Source organism: Arachis hypogaea, chromosome 4, assembly GCF_003086295.3.
Source record: "Arachis hypogaea cultivar Tifrunner chromosome 4, arahy.Tifrunner.gnm2.J5K5, whole genome shotgun sequence".
Taxonomy (NCBI): Eukaryota; Viridiplantae; Streptophyta; class Magnoliopsida; order Fabales; family Fabaceae; genus Arachis; species Arachis hypogaea.
The window spans coordinates 49,576,053-49,585,210 of record NC_092039.1 but is presented as its reverse complement, the minus strand read 5'-3'; the positions used below and the strand labels follow the sequence as shown (position 1 = coordinate 49,585,210).

General features: G+C 40.5%; 1 non-coding gene across 1 annotated transcript; it reads left to right on the top strand.

Annotated features, from left to right (window-relative positions):
* Positions 1 to 7,916: 7,916 nt before the first annotated feature.
* LOC112799081 (small nucleolar RNA R71) lies at positions 7,917 to 8,020 on the top strand. Its single transcript, XR_003200666.1, has one exon. It is a non-coding gene; the product is annotated as a small nucleolar RNA R71 (small nucleolar RNA).
* Positions 8,021 to 9,158: the final 1,138 nt, after the last annotated feature.

Here is a 9,158-nt window from a genome sequence, read left to right as displayed (position 1 = left end):
CCCATATGCACCTTTTCCCCACAGGCTTAAAGGTGGTGTAGCAGGGAGAATGTATTCAAGGTTCCTTGATATGTTTGCATCTCTAGATGTAAATATACCATTTATTAAAGCCCTCCAGCAAATGCCTTTCTACATCAAGTATATAAAGGAGCTACTAGCCAGGAAAAGTCCATTGAAGGGTGGACAAACAATAAAGATGAACAGGGATTGCAGTGCTCTCATTCAACCTGGGCCACCCACAAAGAAGGAGGATCCAGGGAGCTTCCACATCCCTTATGCCATAGGAGAAACAATGATTGACAAAGGACTTTGCAACTTGGGAGCAAGCATCAACTTAATGCCTCTCTCCCTCATGAAGAAGCTCCAAATCAATGAACTAACTCCTACTGATGTAATTATCAGATTGGCTGACAAAACTCAAAAACAAGCAATAGGAGTGGTTGAAAATGTGCTGGTGAAGGTTGGGAGCTACTATCTTCCCACAGATTTTGTTATTCTAGAAATGGATGAGAATCCTATTTATCCCATCATTCTGGAAAGACCATTCCTAGCCACAACCAGAGCACTCATAGATGTAAAGCGAGGAGAGCTAGTGCTGAGAATACATGATGAGCAGCTCACTTTCAATGTTTTCAACCTTTCACAAGAATCAAGTCAAGAGAACAAAGAATTAAGAGAAGAGCAGAATGAAGCACTGATGCAAGAAACAAACAAGGATGCACAAACAACACAATTGGAAACCACATTAGATGGGAAGCCATATATTCAGGAAGAACCACATTCAAAGGTAATCCAAAGGGAACCAGAACCACCAGAGTCATGTAGAGGCAACAACAAGGATCCCTTAAGGAAATAAGTTATAGAAAACAAGAGAATATCAAGGGATACAAAGAAGAAAGTTGCAATGGGATGGAGAAATAAGAAAATTCCTACAGAAAATTTCTCGCCAGGTGATGAAGTGATCTCTACATACTTTCCATCTATACCACCTCACCTCCCCACTATTCCATCTCAGCTGCCTCCTGTGTACACTATCAACAAAATCTTGTCCTTAGAGCATATGGAGCTTATCAACAAAGCCAATGGACACAGGTTCACAGCAAGAGGAGAGGATTTCAAGCACCACCAACCACCCTGACAAGGGTCAAACGTCAAGCTAATGATGCTAAAGAAGCGCTTCATGGGAGGCAACCCTTGTTCTATACCTCCTTTCTTAAATCTCTAATAATAGTAATAAGGCAATTTCCATGGAATTTTGGTGGACGAAATTGTGATTCCCTTTTTTCTTGTAATTGGATTTATAAAAGATGTATACTCTGAGGGCATTGTTTATTTTCTTCACAATCTCGTTCAACTAACCAGCAAGTGTACTGGGTCGTCCAAGTAATAACCTTACGTGAGTAAGGGTCGAATCCACAGAGATTGTTGGTATGAAGCAAGCTATGGTCACCTTGTAAATCTCAGTCAGGCAAATTAAACATTATTTATGGGTTTGAGGATAGGAATAATAAAAAGAAATAAATAATAAAAGGGATAGAACACTTATGCAGATTCATTGGTGGGAATTTCAGATAAGCGGATGGAGATGCTGTAGAGCTCTTGGACGCCTGCTCTCCTACTCCTTCTACTCAATCCTTCTTACTCCTTTCCATGGCAAGCTTTGTATAGGGGTTCACCATCAACTGTGGCTACTTTCATTCCTCACGGGGAAATAACCTGTGCGGCTGTCACTCGCACAGCTAACCAGTCTGGAGGCATCACCCATGGCTGATGGCTACACCCCATCCTCGCAGTGAAAACTATGCTAACGCACTCTGTCACAGTACGGCTAATCACCGGTTGGTTCCCGCTCCTACTGGAATAGAATCCCTCTTTTGCGTCTGTCACCAACGCCCAGCAGGTTAAAGTTTGAAGCACGTCACGGTCATTCATGATCGGAATCCTACTCGGAACACCACAGACAAGGTTGGACTTTCCGGACTCCCAGGATCCTACTCAGAACACCACAGACAAGGTTGGACTTTCCGGATCCAGATGAATGCCGCCAACTATCTAACTTATACCACGAAGATTCTGTTGGGGAATCTAAGAGATACGCATTCAAGCTCTGTTGCATGTAGAACGTAAGTGGTTGTCAATCACTCGCGTTCATAAGTGAGAATAATAATGAGGGTAATTGAACTCATTACATTCATCATGTTCTTGGGTACGAATGAATATCTTGGAATAAAAATAAGAGAGAATTGAATAAAAGAAGATAGAATTTCATTAATACTTGAGGTACAGCAGAGCTCCACACCCTTAATCTATGGTGTGCAGAAACTCCACCGTTGAAAATACATAAGCAAAAGGTTCAGGCATGGCCGAATGGCCAGCCCTCTCCATGATCAAGTGACCGAATAATGAAAGACTTAAAGTGGTCAAAAGATGTCTAATACAATAGATAAATGTCCTATATATACTAGACTAGCTTCTAGGGTTTACATTTGTAAGTCATTGATGCATAAATCCACTTCCGGGGCCCACTTGGTGTGTGCTTGGGCTGAGCTTGATGAATTCACGTGTAGAGGCATTTCTTGGCGTCAAACTTCAGGTTATGACGTGTTTTGGGCGTTCAACTCCGGATCATGACGTTTTTCTGGCGTTTTACTCCAGACAGCAGCGTGTACTTGGCGTTCAACGCCAAGTTACGTCGTCATTCTTCGAATAAAGTATGGACTATTATATATTGCTGGAAAGCTCTGGATGTCTACTTTCCAACGCCGTTGAGAGCGCGCCAATTGGAGTTCTGTAGCTCCAGAAAATCCATTTCGAGTGCAGGGAGGTCAGAATCCAACAGCATCAGCAGTCCTTTTGTTAGCCTTCTTCAGAGTTTTGCTCAAATCCCTCAATTTCAGTCAGAATTTACCTGAAATCACAGAAAAACACAAAAACTCATAGTAAAGTCCAGAAATGTGAATTTAACATAAAAACTAATGAAAACATCCCTAAAAGTAGCTCAAACTTACTAAAAACTATATGAAAACAATGCCAAAAAGCGTATAAATTATCCGCTCATCACAACACCAAACTTAAATTGTTGCTTGTCCCCAAGCAACTGAAAATCAAATAGGATAAAAAGAAGAGAATATACTATAAAGTCCAAAATATCAATGAATATTAATTTAATTAGATGAGCGGGACTTGTATCTTTTTGCTTCTGAACAGTTTTGGCATCTCACTTTTTCCTTTGAAGTTTAGAGTGATTGGCTTCTCTAGGAACTTAGAATTTCAGATAGTGTTATTGACTTTCCTAGTTAGGCATGTTGATTCTTGAACACAGCTACTTTATGAGTCTTGGCTGTGGCCCTAAGCACTTTGTCTTCCAGTATTACCACCGGATACACAAATGCCACAGACACATAACTGGGTGAACCTTTTCAGATTGTGACTCAGCTTTGCTAAAGTCCCCAGTTAGTGGTGTCCAGAGCTCTTAAGCACACTCTTTTGCTTTGGATCACGACTTTAACCACTCAGTCTCAAGCTTTTCACTTGGACCTTCATGACACAAGCACATGGTTAGGGACAGCTTGATTTAGCCGCTTAGGCCTGGATTTTATTTCCTTGGGCCCTCCTATCCATTGATGCTCAAAGCCTTGGATCCTTGCTACCCTTGCCTTTTGGTTTTAAGGGCTATTGGCTTTTTCTGCTTGCTTTTTCTTTCTATTTTATTTTTTTTTTCGCCACTTTTTTTTTCTTTTTCACTGCTTTTTCTTGCTTCAAGAATCAATTCATGAATTTTTCAGTTCATCAATAACATTTCTCTTTGTTCATCATTCTTTCAAGAGCCAACAATTTTAACACTCATAAACAACAAGATCAAAAAATATGCACTGTTCAAGCATTCATTCAGAAAACAAAAATTATTGCCACCACATCAATATAATTAAATTAAATTCACTAATAATTTCGAAAATTATGTACTTCTTGTTCTTTTGAATTAAAACATTTTTCTTTTAAGAGAGGTGAAAGACTAATGGATTTTATTCATAGCTTTAAGGCATGGTTTACACACTAATGATCATGAAGTAGAGACACAAAAACATAGATAAACATAACACTTAAAAACCGAAAACAGAAAGAAAATAAAGAACAAGGAATGAATCCACCTTTAGTGGCGTCTTCTTCTTGAAGGACCAATGATGTTCTTCAACTCTTCTATGTCCCTTCCTTGCCTTTGTTGCTCCTCTCTCATAGCTCTTTGATCTTCTCTTATTTCTTGAAGAGTGAGGGCGTGTTCATGGTGTTCCACCCTTAGTTGTTCCACGTTTTGGCTCAAGTCTTCTAAGGAGGTACTGAGTTGCTCCCAATAGTTGTTGAGAGGAAAGTGCATTCCATGAGGCATTTGTTGATGAACTTCCTCATGTTCTCCTTGGGGGCCGTGAGGGACTTCCCTTGTTTGCTCCATCCTTTTCTTGGTGATGGGCTTGTCTTCTTCAATGGAGACATCTCCATCTATGATAACTCCAGCTGAATAACATAGATGGCATATGAGGTGGGGGAAGGCTAGCCGTGCCATGTATGAAGGCTTGTCAGCTATTTTGTAGAGTTCATTGGCTATGACTTCATGAACCTCTACTTCCTCTCCAATCATGATGCTATGAATCATGATTGCCCGATCCACAGTAACTTCAGATCGGTTGCTTGTAGGGATGATGGATCTTTGGATGAACTCCAGCCATCCTCTAGCTACAGGCTTGAGGTCCAGTCTTCTTAGTTGGACTGGTTTGCCTTTGGAGTCTACTCTCCATTGGGCGCCTTCCACACAAATGTCCATTAGGACTTGGTCCAACCTTTGATTGAAGTTGACCCTCCTTGTGTAGGGGCGTTCATCACCTTGCATCATGGGTAGATGAAACGCCAACCTCACATTTTCCGGACTGAAATCTAAGTATTTCCCCCGAACCATTGTGAGATAGTTCTTTGGATTCGGGTTCATACTTTGATCATGGTTCCTAGTGATCCATGCATTAGCATAGAACTCTTGAACCATCAATAATCCGACTTGTTGCATGGGGTTGGTTATGACTTCCCACCCTCTTCTTTGGATCTCATGTCGGATTTCCGGATACTCATTCTTTTTGAGCTTGAAGGGGACCTCAGGGATCACCCTCTTCTTTGCCACAACATCATAGAAGTGGTCTTGGTGGCTCTTGGAGATGAATCTCTCCTTTTCCCATGATTCGGAAGTAGAAGCTTTTACCTTCCCTTTTCCTTTTCTTGAGGAAACTCCGGTCTTGGGTGCCATTGATGGTGAAAAAAAAAATAAAAAGCTAGGCTTTTTACCACACCAAACTTAAAATTTGCTCGTCCTCGAGCAAAAAGAAAAGAAGAGTAGAAGAAGAAGAAGAAGAAAATGTGAGTAGAGAGGGAGAAGGGGTTATGTTGTGTGAAAATGAAGAAGAAAAGGGAGGTATTTATAGGGAGGGGGGAGGGTTAGGTTTCGGCCATTTTGGGTGGGAATGGGTGGGAAATTGAATTTGAATGTAATGGGGGTAGGTGGGGTTTATGGGGAAGAGGAGGTTGATGTGAATGGTGCATGGGGTAATTGGGAAGAGAAATTGATGTGAATGGTGAAGGTTTTTTGGGAAGGGTGACATTGAGAATGAGAATTGGATTAGGAGAGTGTGAATAGGATTAAAAGAAAAGGTAGGTGGGGATCCTGTGGGGTCCACAGGTCCTGAGGTGGGGATCCTGTGGGGTGTAAATTGCCTTCATGCACCATTCTGGCGTTCAAACGCCCATTGGTGCATGTTCTGGGCGTTAAACGCCCATGTGATGCATGTTTCTGGCGTTGAACGCCAGTTTCATGCTTGTTTCTGGCGTTCAGCGCCAGATTGTCCTCTGTGTGCACATCCTGGCGTTAAACGCCAGGTTGTTGCTTGTTTCTGGCGTTCAGCGCCAGAATGGTGCTCTGTTCTGGCGTTGAACGCCGGCCAGATGCACCTTCTGGGCGTTGAACGCCAGCCCGTGCGTCCTCCAGGGTGAAAAATTTTTTTCTTCTGTTTTTGACTCTGTTTTTAATTTTTTTGATTTTTTCGTGACTCCTCATGATCATGTACCTAATTAAACACAAAAATAACAAAGAAACAAAATAAAATAAAATTAGATAAATAAAATTGGGTTGCCTCCCAACAAGCGCTTCTTTAATGTCAATAGCTTGACAGTGGCTCTCATGGAGCCACAAGATGATCAGGTCAATTTAGTGTGTTGTCTCCACACCAAACTTAGAGTTTGGATATGGAATTTGAACACCAAACTTAGAGTTTGGTTGTGGCCTCACAACACCAAACTTAGAGTTTGACTGTGTGGGCTCTTCTTGACTCTGAACTGAGAGAAGCTCTTCATGCTTACTCTCCTTTGTCACAGAGGGATGGCCATGTGCCTTAAACACAAGGTAGTCCCCATTCAATTGGAGGACTAACTCACCTCTGTTGACATCTATCACAGCTTCTGCTGTGGCTAGGAAAGGTCTTCCTAGGATGATGGATTCATCATCTTCCTTCCTAGTGTCTAGGATTATGAAATCAGCAGGGATGTAAAGGCCTTCAACTTTTACTAGCACGTCCTCTACTATTCCATAAGCTTGTCTCACTGACTTGTCTGCCAATTGTAATGAGAACAAGGCAGGTTGTACCTCAATGATTCCCAGCTTCTCCATTACAGAGAATGGCATAAGATTTATCCCTGACCCAAGGTCACATAGAGCTTTTTCAAAGCTCATGGTGCCAATGGTGCAAGGTATTAAGAACTTGCCAGGATCTTGTTTCTTTTGAGGTAGAGTTTTCTGAATCCAAGTATCTAGTTCACTAATGAGTAAGGGAGGTTCACCTTCCCAAGTCTCATTACCAAACAGCTTGGCATTCAGCTTCATGATAGCTCCTAAGTATTGAGCAACTTGCTCTTCAGTCACATCTTCATCCTCTTCAGAGGATGAGTATTCTTCAGAGCTCATGAATGGCAGAAGGAGATTTAATGGAATCTCTATGGTCTCTGGATGAGCCTCAGATTCCTCAGGATCCTTAATAGGAAACTCCTTCTTGCTTGAAGGACATCCCAGGAGGTCTTCCTCACTAGGATTTTCGTCCTTCTCCTCCTGAGTGTATTCGGCCACTTTGATTAAATCAATGGCCTTGCATTCTCCTTTTGGATTTTCTTCTGTATTGCTTGGGAGAACACTGGGAGGAGTTTCAATGACTTTCTTACTCAGCTGGCCCACTTGTGCTTCCAGATTTCTGATGGAAGATCTGGTTTCATTCATGAAACTGAAAGTGGCCTTTGACAGATCAGAGACAATATTAGCTAAATTAGAATTATTTTGTTCAGAATTCTCTGTCTGTTGCTGAGAAGATGATGGATATGGCTTACTATTATTCAGCCTATTGCGTCCACCATTGTTAAAGCCTTGTTGAGGCTTTTGTTGATCCTTCCAGGAGAAATTTGGATGATTTCTCCATGATGGGTTGTAGGTATTTCCATATGGTTCACCCATGTAATTAACCTCTGCCATGGCAGGGTTCTCAGGATCATAAGCTTCTTCAGAAGCTGCCTCTCTAGTACTGTTGGATGCATGTTGCAATCCATTCAGATTTTGAGAGATCATGTTGACCTGTTGAGTCAACACTTTGTTCTGAGCCAGTATGGCATTCAGAGCATCAATTTCAAGAACTCCCTTCTTCTGAGGGACCCCATTATTCACGGAATTCCTCTCAGAGGTATACATGAACTGGTTGTTTGCAACCATGTCAATGAGTTCTTGAGCCTCTTCAGGCGTTTTCTTCAGGTGAATAGATCCACCTGCAGAATGGTCCAGTGACATTTTCGAAAATTCAGAGAGACCATAATAGAATATATCTAATAGGGTCCATTCTGAAAACATGTCAGATGGACATCTCTTGGTCAGCTGCTTGTATCTTTCCCAAGCTTCATAGAGGGATTCACCATCTTTTTGTTTGAAAGTTTGAACATCCACTCTCAGCTTGCTCAGCTTTTGAGGAGGAAAGAATTTATCTAAGAAGGCAGTGACCAGCTTATCCCAGGAGTCCAGGCTATCCTTAGGTTGTGAATCCAACCATATTCTAGCTCTGTCTCTTACAGCAAAAGGGAAAAACATGAGTCTGTAGACTTCAGGATCAACTCCATTCGTCTTTACAGTATCACAGACTTGCAAGAATTCAGTTAAGAACTGATAAGGATCTTCAGATGGAAGTCCATAAAACTTGCAGTTTTGTTGCATCAAAGCAACTAGTTGAGTCTTAAGCTCAAAGTTATTGGCTCCAATGGCAGGAATGGAGATGCTTCTTCCATCAAATTTGGATGTTGGCTTTGTGAAGTCACCAAGCATTCTCCTTGCATTATTATTATTATTATTTTCGGCCATCTCCTTCTCTTGTTCGAAAATTTCTGAAAGGTTGCTTCTGGATTGTTGTAATTTAGCTTTTCTTAATTTTCTCTTCAGAGTCCTTTCAGGTTCTGGATCAGCTTCAACAAGAGTGCCCTTTTCCTTGTTCCTGCTCATAAGAAAGAGAAGAAAACAAGAAAAGAAAAAGGAATCCTCTATGTCACAGTATAGAGATTCCCTCAGGTTAGTAGAAGAAGAAAGAGGTAGAAGAATGAAGAAGGATGAAGAAGAATTCGGATGAAGAGAGGTGAAGAGAAGTGTTAGTAGTTAAATAATTAAATAGAATAAGAGAAGAGAAAGAAATTTTCGAAAATAATTTTGAAAAAATGGTTAGTGATTTTCGAAAATTAAAGATGAGATGAGATTAAAATTAGAATTTAAAACAATTAAAAAGAATTTTTGAAAAAGAGGGGGAGAATTTTCGAAAATTTAGAGAGGGAAAAGTAGTTAGGTGGTTTTGAAAAAGATAAGAAGCAAACAAGGAGTTAGTTAGTTGATTGAAAAAGATTTGAAATCAAATTTTGAAAAAGATAAGAAGATAGGAGGTTAGATAAGATATTTTGAAATCAAATTTTGAAAAAGATAAAATTTTTGAAAAAGATAAGACAAAAGATAAAAAGATATATTTGAAAAAGATATTTGAAAAAAAAGATTTAATTTTTAAAAATTACTTAACTAACAAGAAACTACAAGATAAGATTCTAGAATTTAAAGATTG